Here is a 13,131-nt window from a genome sequence, read left to right on the forward strand (position 1 = left end):
AGGTATTTCAAAAACATAAATTAAAGTTAACATTAGTAAGTTAATTTCTTTAATTCACGTTTATGATTTTTCTGACGATAACTCAAGCTTTTTTCATAAACGACTAAGAAGAGTTTGAGGAGTGAAATTCTAAGAAATTTGAGCTTCCAACGATATTCCGGGGTCGGATTTGGAGCGAAACACTTTCAAAAGATGAATTCCGCTTTCGTGACAATCAATTGTTTCATTTTTCAATTCTTCACTATATATATATTATATATTATAATATGATGATAATTATATTAACTTGAAACGAGTTTTCGACCATACGTTCTTAACTGTTTGAACCAATTTAGAATGTAAATCAGCCATTCAAAACGCCACGTGTTCTTTATCTAATATTTCACAATAGAAAGTTCTGTTTAAGTACATATTTATATACTATAATACATCAATCGACAATCACACCAGTCTAGCGCGAAAGCATAAAGAAAATATTTTCTTTTTTATTCCCTAAATCTTTATAGTTATTTTTTATTAGGTTGTTAAATTTTGTACTTGTTTAGGTTCATAAAATAATCGAATCTGCCACGTCGTCCCAACGTGTACTAAAGTTCAGTGGCTGAACACTATGTTGTTACACATAATAATAATTGCAGGGTATACATTTAAAACAGTACAATATTATTCTATGTTTTACATTAACATTTAATAAAAACGGTAAATTTGAACTTCACTATACCGAATATTTATACCACGCATTTACCCACGGATGAACAGACTATCAAGATTGTTGTGATAGTTGTGGGAAATACACATTGAGTGTACAAAAGAAGAACTCGAGATATATGTATTCATATTTATTCTCTCTATATCTCACAGTCATTTATATTTTTATACTTGTAATCAAAATCAACGCTACAGCTTTACATCTAATTAGAGAGTTAGGGAGTATCGTATAACTGTATAATAGGATTTTAATCTATACCCTTCCCATTCTCAGCAGTAATCATAATGCATCTTTCACGACGGGAATATGAGGAACAAGAAAAATAAAGGGTAACACAATGGGGTGAGGTACGGCGTACTTGCCGGACAGAGAGAGCAGAGGTACAAACGAAAAGAAAACGTTCGCGATCGTGAAAGTTTGAAATTTAAATAATAAACTGTTAGGTAAATATTTGTTTGGTCGAAAACCTCGTAAATTAAATTAGCGATTACCATAATATTTTATTAAACGCCATCATGGTCTGCATCGTTCGAGTTACGAATAGACCCTAGGTTCGTGGAAGCGCAGAGTAAAATACATAAAATAAACAAAGTTTAAGAAACAACTAATGGTAGTTTTGTATAAATTTCTCATAATGTAATTTTCAGAAGAGCATATTTTTTTCGTAGAAACTTAAACGAAAATTTAATACAAATATATCGATAAAACCTTACTTATGTATTGCATCCGTAATATATAGAACATGGTTTTGCATTTCAGTTAGATAATAATATTATATATCTTATATTATTATACTCTATAAATTACGTATATAATAAATTAATGAGAAAACAATTTTCAAGAGTCCAACATTCATTTGAAAGAAAAAGTTAGTCAGACAAAAAAAGGATGTTCGTCGTGGCCAACGGCCGTGTCATATATCTACGTACACCAATAGGTTGCTTATATAAGCATACTAATTTACCATTAAGTAATGGTTATGCTAGTAACTTTATAAGCTTATAAATAAAAACATAATAATATTATACGAATATGCAATTAATGCTTTCAATAGTAATAAAGAAATACTAGGTACGTATCACTTGTCTTATACAACAGGGATTAGTTATCCGAATTTCGAGTTCAAAACGAGAATGCGTACATAATTCGCAGACAATATTTTTATCAGCTCATTATAACCAAATATATAACATTTTAGCGATTGTTGTAGCATATATTATTTCAAGTAAAATCATCTAATGCAAAATCAAAAAAATATATATATATTTATAATATTCCAACTTTATTTCGATTACCAGTCGCCGAGTAAAATGTTGTTATCGAGATTTAATGATATTATTTCACATAATATATGAAAAAACAACGTCGAATTCGGTTTAAACGACATATATAGTTATTTGTATTATTAAGTATAATTATTAAATTTATTGCTGTGACAAAACAAACATCAGAGGCTCGAGGCAAGTGTTCTGCGAAATGCGAATACGTACTTGGTATTTTTAAACGCTCGACAACGAAGGTTGGTGTTACGAAATCCGTCGTCACCGCAGTCGACTTTCGCGAGAAATTTTTTTTACTCTTCGTCCGATGGATTTGTACAAGAGCGTAGGCCGCGGGTGTGATATTCGAGAGAGCTTTTACTCGATTGTTCATTTTGCGACATTGTCATCGCGCGGAACACAGAATATTATAAATCTGTTGATTTATATTGTTTTAATATACACACACGCACAAAATATTATGATAGCTAACGCATAAGAATTGTTGAGTATTTCGCCACAGACCGCGAAAAGTGTATTGTGCAACCCACTGCGCTGCAAAGTCCCGATGTACATACAATAATGGATACATAAGCACTGTTTTGCATTTCTTTCACCCAGTGACTCATATTAGTCACATTCGTTAATCTTAGCTAACTAATATATTATGTACCATACAAATGGTAGCGCATACAGTTGTCGACCGTCGTATACTCGATCGATTCGCCCGACAGTCATTTTGCTTTCTAATATATTGCTATAATATCTCTCGTTGGAAATTAAACATGTAAAAACCCGATTGCACAATAGCTGCTACACTGCGCGAAAGAACAAAATATCAACGATGCTAATAATAGGTATAAAATAAACTATATAATATCTATTAATTGATGCGATTAATTTATTAGACTAATAATAATAAAATAATACGCCACACATTTATTACATATACGTACAAAAAAATAAAAATACTGTCTTCCTCCCTTAAAAATTACATTAAAGTAAAAAGTTAATTACATATAAGTATTATTATAAATATGTCTTCACGCGACATTGGGTGTATTATACACTACAGTTACATCGAACCAGGCGCAGACTTCTTCACGGCACGGTTACTCAGAAACGTTCACCACGATGAACGGCTAACTCCAATGTTCCATATCATTTTAATATAAAATGCATTTTACACACACATATAGGTAATTATCTTTATACATAGGTACAATAAAAATAATATTACAAAAAAGTGTATAAGGTGTTTCGGGTTTTTTCAAACAAGCTTTGAAAATGGTCATATGTATTAGTGAGTAGAATCGAAAAACTTTTTTGGGAGTTCGAATAATGACAGTCACATTTTTCAATATTTCACGCCTGTTGTCAGAAATTTCAAAAATCATGTGACACGTCAATATACTATATAGGCGTGTGCGGGATTCATAAGTGGGACGAAAATTCTGGAGAGAAACCATTACTTACTCAAACAACGATTTATCCATAAAAGGACTTTTCCATAAAATGATTAAAAACTCAAAATACATTTTTGATTCCGTTCATTTTAAAGTAACATGAGAGCATTTCAAGTATTTATGTGCATAAAGTATAAAATATAACAATATATTAGGTAGTAAATTATTTTATTTATCATTAGACGATGTAATTGAAAAAAAGTTGTAATATTCGTGAAAAGTAAATACCTAATTAATAGAAATGATGATAATAATTGTTAGTCAATAATAATAATATACATTTTATAAAGTATTTTATAGTTATATCGTTATTCGTTACGTCATGTACCCACTCTTGTATTAATTTAATTTATTTTAAGATCTTTAATTTTGATTTAAATAATAAAATTTTTAAAAATTGAAAAATTGCGGTAAATAATAGAATAATAGAAATGTTTTTATGACACTGACCGATATATGCAGTGATTCAGGATAATGTAGGCAATATAATATTAACATACATAGGTACGTGTATATACGTACTTATTTATGTGTATTACAAATATTTTCAAATGTTATGGCCCGTGTCATAGCGAAAAAAAACAACAACGCCTCCACAAACTACAAATATACACACGTGTGTGACCACAATCGTAATAACGAAGGTACGTACACACTGAACAAGAATCGAATAATAAACGATATCGAACGGACCTGCATTGCAGTGGGTTATTCTGTTGGACACAATGAACGATTTTCGAGGCACATTGTTTTCGTGTATAACACGCAAATCACATTATTTCCGGTAAAACGGACCTGAACCATCACTGTGTGTAAACGGTTCCACTCTATAAAATGGCGAATACCGAGTATTATATTATAGTATTTCAATAGTCATACTCTTATGATACCTCGTTTTTATTATTTTTTTCCACGTTAAATAGATGTGCGATTTTTTTTTTGTAGCCGTCCGTTTTGTTTATTTATTTTTTTATCCACCAGTGTACACCTAGAAATCCCATTACAATGCTCTTACGGATTATCACGTGTCGGTCAGTCGGTCGCAAGCGTTCGTTTGTACGAAGACGATTTAGTACATTATATAGGTAGATCCACAAAAAAAAAAAAAAAATAAAACATCAATTTGCACGGGTATATAATATTATATAATACCGATATTGTGTCGATGAAATCAAACATTTTTCGTTTAAAACGTGTCTGTCCACTCTATCTTGGAAATATAGTTGGCGACTAACGAAAATAATCGTGCCATTTCTCAATAGCTGATGTGTGTGATAATCGATTGGCCAATTTCGCTGAGACATTTATAGAATTTAAAAATAAAATAACCATTTAGAGTTTAGACTATTCGCTTGTAGTCTGCACCTATTCCACATAGTTTGAAACTGTCAACGATTGAAGAATAATGAGAAATCGAAAAATGTTTATAAGTTTGTTTGCAATAAATCTTATATAAGGTACACTTTTATATAATCTCCAATACTATCACATAATAATTTCTATTGAAATGTTTTGTAAGTATTTAGATTTTATAAATATACTTAACTTATATTAATATATACTTAAAATTATAAGAGTTGGTGTAAAACAATACTATTTGTAGTATTTGCATATTTATTTTGTAGTTAAAAACCAATAATTAATACAATGATAACGAAAATCTATATACATTATTCTGTAGTAAATATTTCAGGAATTTTTTTTTTAATACTTTTTCTTACGCACAAAAACTAATAAAAATTAGGTAGATACATTTTTACTTGTTTTTAAAATAATTTTTTTCGCAAATGTAATGTTTAAATACCTACTTGTTTCATTTATGTCGAAAAGTTTTGCTAACTAATTTTAATAATTTAGTAAGCTTCTGTTAAGTGACATATTTTGGAACATTTCCGTTATCCGCTAATTAGATAATTAATTAGTTAATGTATTTCACATTGAATTGTCTACCGTTGTATTTATTTGAAGTGAAAAACTATGTTTTTCAGAAATAGGTTAATGAGGACGATTTTTTTCCTTTGAGAGCATTTTTTTCAACAATACATTTAAAAGCGTTTCGTTAATGGGTTTTAACTTTTAAATAGGTACGTTTTTGTAAAACATATTATTGTGTTAAATAACCTCGTGTGTTTAACTAAAATATAATGCTAATAATTAATAAAGAATTTGAAAAATTAACCTAGGAATTAGTTAAGAATTTCCGGTATTTTTGTGCGTAATAGTATAATATGAAACAATGATGGGTTTTTTTTAATGATATTAAAGATCATTGCTTAAGACAATAGACATCGATACACGTTTTGTAGTCGCAACCTGGAAAACTATATAGTTATAAATGCATAAAAACGTCATTGTTCATTACACTGAGGTCAATAACCAAATAATTACAATATGATTTTGAATATAAAAATTTCATTGAAACGTATACCAGGGCGTATACCTATATACCGGAATCTAATTCTCATACTGATATACAGTTCGCTATACTAAAATTGTTATACAGATAAATGTCAAAAAACAATAAAAACAGTGTCATCCACTAATTTCAATTTATACCACAACCTATAATGGTTGGAATTAAAAATAACCGAAAAATAATTATGTACGTATCCACTATCTATAGATTAAATGTAGTAGAATTATAGGAATAAATTGAAATAAATAAAATAGAGGAAAAATCGGAAAATGTATTGTATCAACTACTATATTTTAGTAGAGAAGAAAGTGTTTTGCTATTCGTGAAGAAATTATTCAACAAAATATTATCCAATATCAATAATATCACAAATCTTAGTATTTGTCACAAAATCAAAATGTTAATCAGATGTTGGCCAAACTGGTCACGAGTGGAACGTATAATATATAATCAGGTTTACGCATGAATAATGATTTGAATTTTGGATATAGCAATAGTCCAATAGATATTATATATAAACAATAATATACAAAACATGATACAAGTTAAAAAAAACAACAATATCATACGATAGCATAAATAAAATAAATGATAATAATTTTGATAAAAGCTTAAATTATAGGTAGTATTATAATATTAACCAACACTCGACATAAAATATGTAATATCAAAAACACATTTAAGTACATTTTTTTTCGAATTCTGAATAACAAAATTTACCATTTTATTAATTTAATTGGCAATTGTTTTTTTTCTCAAGAGTTTATAATGTTCCACATTTATTACTTACTCATTTAATCATAAATGATTGTATTTAAATAACTGTAAACTAATTAAAGCTAATGTTCACGACATTAGATAATTTAAAAAATCGAATCGCTTAAATTTAATTTCCAGGACATAATACGTATATTAACGGTTTAGGTCGACCGTCTGTGACATATTAAAGAACGATATATTATTGAAATAAACCGACGAAGGAGTCCAAGTGAATCCGAGCGGATAGTCGAATACATCGTGTTGGATGAGCGAGCACTCTCGTTTTCAAAAGAAAAAAATCTATTACGGGATTTGGTGATAACACGGTTACGAGGTACAATATTTATTGAAAAATAATATTTATCAATTTACCTAATTCACAAACAATTTATTCCAGTAAAATAAAACGCTATTGTCTAAAAGTAACGATGTAAATGCAATGACGTTCGTTAAACCTATTTAACATGACTTGAGAGCAATTAAATGTGATTTTCCGAGTAATTAGATTGCACGATTTTTTTTCGTTTTCGACCTTCGATCGACCTTTATTAGCAATAAAAATGATGCATTGTACATATTGCACGAGCGCATATTAACAGTTGAACAGTAATGTCCTCAATTTCATAACTTCTATTTTTTTTTTACCTCAATTGTGAATATTTATGTGTCCGCAACGACACAGATCTATTGGGTCATAAAATAAATATTATTAATGATTGTCGGTACTATAGAAAACCTATAAATCTATACATATTGCTATGTAAATATGCATATAAAATTGATTATTTACTATGAAAAGTACTTTTTATTACAGAATATATAATAATTATTAAGAATTAGTTATTAGATTAAATTAAATAGAAAGTATAATTTCTAATTGAAGATAAATCTAATATTTTAATTTAAATATTACCCTAAATATTATACTTAGGTATATCCGAGGAAATATCAAGTAAGTTATTTAAATTACTACATACATCACATTATCACATAGGTCTTGATTTATACTTATATTTAAAATAATTTAACATAATTTTTAGTTAAATTATTAAAAATATAAATATTAAACCAACACAATTTATATTTTTTATAAGTCCCGTTTCGCAAACCTACGACAACAGGGTTCTCGACTAGTTATTGATGAGTAGGTCAGCTATCCCAATGGAATAAAATTATTTAAACGACTGAAGATGCAACCATAATAATATATCAGAGCACACTTTAATGCAGCACAAGAATATTGTTACGAAAACATATCCATATAATAATATATAGCCACTCGTTTGTATATACGCAGCAAAAACCGTTTTTAGGACTTCGAAGTAGGTACACTATTATACCATAACACTCGTGTTCTGGCTATTGCTCTCAAAAACGATGATGCGCATATGACGTCGTTCTCCAAGACCGTATGGGGTAATAAACTATTCACTTGACACGAAAACTCTACTAGCCATACGTATTATCAAGTGCGTACACGCTATCGAACGTTTTACACACAACGGCGTATGTATATAGAAACGTAAGTTTTCATTCAAGTGCCTTATATATTATTATATATTATATACATCGAGTGGACCAACGACAAATACCGATAAAACCCCCTTCACTTTCTACTAAATAATTCTCGTATGCAGCTGTACAGTGTACAGTTCCAGTTAACCGGTTCAAATGCTGTTTATTATTATTATTATGGTACACGGGAGATCGAAGAACTCGCACGTAGGTATCACATATTTTTCTATAACTACCCAACAATATTACGGTCGAGTGGTTCAAGAAAAATAGATTAATCGAAAAAAATTATACTTTCCGACAAGGACGTATATTAAATTATTAACGTTATCCATTTATTTATTATTATTACGTTTTTTTTTTTTTTTTACATAATATTAATATGCATATTATAACCTAATGGACAACGCGTAGGCTAACCTATCGATCAATTTCCCAACGTGGACATCGACCAGCAGGAATTTATTTGTTTGTAATGCACGACAGGGTTCACCGTACCGGCAATGGTACGTGATGATGGTATCGTAGTGTATAGTTAATACAACATTATTATTATTCGAAGGACTGAACATTGACAAAAAATAAAAAATAAAATAAAAATATAATATACGAGACAATGGAATGATCTCAATAGTTGTAATGATACCTCCTGCTGACTTTAGACAGGAAGTTGACACAAATCGGAAAATAGATAACAAGGAACACAGGAAGGTGCCGAAAAAACATCCTTCGATAAATTCTTGACCCCTGCTCAAAATTGCATAATTATAATAATTAATAATAAATTTAATCCTTCGGATTGTGTCCCAGGAACTTACACTAATCTAGTCTATTCACAGAGATGTTTTATATTATAGGTAAGTATTGAGTATAATGTGTAAAGTAACTGGTATTACCTTCAAAGAAAAAGATCGTAGGTTATTTTATAGTTATCAAAACCATTATGAGTTAAAATAAATATAAGCTATACTATATTACACAGGAAAGTTTATTGTATAAAATCAGTAATTAATAAATAATAATCATTATTAGCTATAAAAATAACCCAAATTCCAATAATTAAATTTAATGATATAATTCAGTTTATTCTATTAAAATTCTTAAGAATCTACCTCTAGGAACCAGATCGTGCTTATCATGATACATTTAAAATATAGTATTTAATCAACATAGGTGCCCTATGCTGTTATGCAGGTGAACTTATTAAGCTGGTAAATTAAAAATAATAAACAGTTAAGAAAAAACTTTTGCATGCTTTTAAATGTCTTATCATCATAAACGAAACACCAGAAACAAAATGTTAGATAATGATATGTAATTGTCATATTATTATAATAGTGTTATGACTTATGACATTGATTTGGTACTTAGATTCGCGAGGTCGCAATAACGGACTTTCTAAGTTGTTTTTTATAAAAGAAATTAATCAGTTTAAAAACAGTCGAAGAAGTTAAAATTCGCCCTTGCCCAAAATCATGAACAATATAATAATAGAAGATGTATTACAATAGTGTGAACTGTGAAGTATCGTCCTCGAACAAATAAAAAGCGTTTCCTGTATTATATTATCGGGAAATAAAACTTTGAAATGAACGATATAACATTACGGAAACTTGAACTAAGTTTATTATTTTTCATTCCTTATAAAATATCACAAACACTAAGTCAACGTACATTAAATTGTTTTGTGTATACATATACCTACACGTAAAAACGCCACACTACTTACCCTTATCCCTAACTCGTAGTAATCTTGTATTTTAAAATCTTGAAACTTTTAATAGTCTTCTCAAGATTTAAACCATTGACGTTGACATAATATATGACCGTCGAGAAAATCAAAAACCTATTCAATCGTAAAAAATGTAAACAGAAGATTAAAATAAAAGTTCACCTGAATCTAACGTTACTGCATTACTTAAAGAATAATTCCTATTTTGTACTAGTAAAAATATCAATCGGCTAAAGATTATAACATTGGTACATAAAATATAATATCATGTTCTCCGACTAAACTACAGTATTCTTCAGACAAAAATATTAAAATTCGACTGATGGCATCTGATTCACTCAAGGTTTATCGGACACGATCAGCATAACTAGACGGTCGCCATTGTACGAAACAAATTTTATTTTCCATCGTTTTTAAATTCGATTCGAGTAGGTACCTGCCTATAAAATTTCAACACAATGCCGTACATTATTTTTAATCACCCGTTGGATACATTATTATAAGACAGAGTACATAATATAGTGTGTCTGTGTTGCAATGCATAGCGTATGAACAATACACTCCTACGATCTTGGTCCAGTTTTGTAGCCTATTATTTTATTATATTCTTTTTTTCTACAATATTTTATGCTCGAATTTATTGTTTAGTCGACGTCTGAAATATATGTAACTAATTACTAAATATTGTAGGAGCCAATGTATAATAACTATAAATTATTATATAAACCTATTTAATAATTTGAGAAAATTACAGTAGGTAACCTTCAATATTTAACAACACCCCCGTAATAATCTATATTTTTTAAATTATATAAGTGTAGTGTAATATGTCCAGTGTTTAGATAAGTCTTTAAGTTCTAAAACGTCTTTAACAAGTTGTGTCTTTACTCGAGAATAGTTTGTTAATTTGACGTTTATTAGTAATTAATAGTTTATAAATGACTACGGGAAATATTGTGCATAATCGTTTACTGGGTAAGATTGAATATATCGACACGATATAAATTGTTTTTCGACTGTTGTAAGGAACGATTATTTAAAATCAAAATAGTAACCATGCGACACTTTTAATGACAATTTTAATGACAGTCGTTAGATGGCAAAATATTTGTGTTTACAACTATTATTTTCTAAAATATTTAGGTATGATCGTATATAATATCGTTATAATGGTTAAGTCGTTCTCTTCGAAAACTATAACGATAATCACTTATGAAATAAACAATTTTAATAATTATATAGGTACTTACGAAAATACAATAACCCAAAAACAATAACAGAGCAATTTAAATGAATCGTATTTAAACCAATTGCATTCCTGCCCGACGTCTAAAGGCGGCTATCTTAACACCACAACTATTGAATTGTTAGCTTTTTTATGTTTGTAAAAATTACGGTTAAAAAATAACGTATTATCTGTTTTCAAATATTCACAGAACAAGGGAACAGCGCATCACTCGGACGTGTTCGGCAGACCGTGCCGCACGTTTTCGATAGGTATTCAGAACTATTAGACCCTTTCGGTAGACCAGCATTCAAGTCGCCCGGCAAAATTTTGCGCTAAAACTATCACGTCATATTGACCAGTCGTATTATTATACATCGATAAGGACGGGTTCAACATCAATCCGGAACGTATAATCCATCGCACGGGTATCGCGTTATCGTATCGGATCGACGATAACGAGATTGTACCTATCCATATAATATATATATATATAGCAATATCACGTTACCCCCCAACTGTCGTACGTTTTAGCAAAAATTAGTAGGTAACAAGTGAGTACGGGGCTAGACGACGACACGTTACGTTACAATAATAATCATAATACGAGTAATAATATGACACCCGACACGGGCTCTCGGAGATCGTGAGATTTTGACCGAAGCCAACACACTGGTTTTTTTTTGAGGGGGGGGATTCGTCTAAATATCATCGTACAGCCACTATCAATAATAATTATTGTGGTATTTACCTGATTCCGACGGATGGTCAGCTAGGGCGTGCGCTGTTCGTTTTTGATGCAGGTAGGCAGGTATGTTTATTAATTAAAAACGTACTGTATTCACCACGTGCACTGGGTACGGTCGATTAATAATTATTACTGTACGGTCAAAAGGGGAGGATCCGTGGGGGTACGTGACGAAAACCGACTCGGTACAATGACGGGATGGCGCCAAAAAGAAAACGGACAAAAGACGGAACCCGTAACCGTGTGAGGGAGGAACAGGTGCACCGAAGAAAAAAACTGGACGCGACGACCGCAATGCCGGACGGGTAGTAAACGACTGTCGAAACACCGACTCACCGACAACCGACTGCTGTGCTGCTGCTGCTGCCGCCGCCGACGACTCGGTGTTGCGGGACCGGTTCGTGTTCGGCGGCGGCGCGTCGGTGGTCAGCGCGCGCCCCTCCACCCCGCCGCCCGGTCGGCCGCCGGCGCGTTTCGTGTTTTTCCCGGCGGAGGCGACAACGCGCGCGCACATTATTTTTATTTTCAGAATTATACCGATATTATTATTATCACGTGTATCGGTCGGTCGGTATAACTATCACGTTTATGTATACATGGTATGTGTTTGATACCCACTCGATACCTAGTATATGCAGACTGTTGCGACGGCGGGGTGTCGCTCTCGCTTCAAACGAATTTTGAAATTAGAAAAATTTCAAAAAGTCTGATTCTCAATTCTGATATAAATGCAGTTTATCGCTCGCACAGATTTTAAATTTTACTTATTAAAACTCTATTAGTTTTATTTCTATGAACTTTTTATAAAATTATACATGTGATTTCTTCCTTATGATTAACTTATTATCATAATATAGCAGCTGACCATTATTATTTTATTATTAATTATTATTTTTTAAATTTATTTTAATGTATATTTGATGCTGTGTTTGATGATTTATCATTGTTATTAATTTACTTTAAAATTGGACTAATGTCTGTTATTAAATAATTAAAACGTCCATCATTTCTTTTGGATATTGAGTGCTGGTACACTAGACGGACCCTAGGTCGGATTTCGTTTCAAGGTTATGACGCCTACAAAGTACAAATCCAATTTATTTTTCATTAAATCAACCTAAATGATTGACCAAAGCTTAGGTACTTCGTGTTTGGATCTCTTTGGGTAAGTGTAATAAATAATAATAATACCTGCGTGAGCGATTTAGACTTATAGATGCAAATGTAATTTTATTTTATTAATTTTTGACTAAATTCTTTACTACAATTTAAAATACGCCCTTTTTATAAAGTATTTGGATA

The 13,131-nt window shown here is 30.6% G+C and overlaps 1 protein-coding gene across 4 annotated transcripts in view; it reads right to left on the minus strand.

The window, feature by feature from the left end:
• LOC114126280 (uncharacterized) overlaps positions 1-12,187 on the minus strand; it is a 50,267-nt gene extending 38,080 nt beyond the window's left edge. For all 4 annotated transcript variants that reach the window (XM_050197891.1, XM_050197889.1, XM_050197890.1 and 1 more), the window contains exon 1: positions 11,833-12,187. The gene's annotated coding sequence lies outside the window, so the exon portion shown is untranslated. The remainder of the gene's footprint in view (positions 1-11,832) is intronic.
• Between the last annotated feature and the right edge of the window lie 944 nt (positions 12,188-13,131).

Source organism: Aphis gossypii, chromosome 1 (genome assembly GCF_020184175.1).
Source record: "Aphis gossypii isolate Hap1 chromosome 1, ASM2018417v2, whole genome shotgun sequence".
Taxonomy (NCBI): Eukaryota; Metazoa; Arthropoda; class Insecta; order Hemiptera; family Aphididae; genus Aphis; species Aphis gossypii.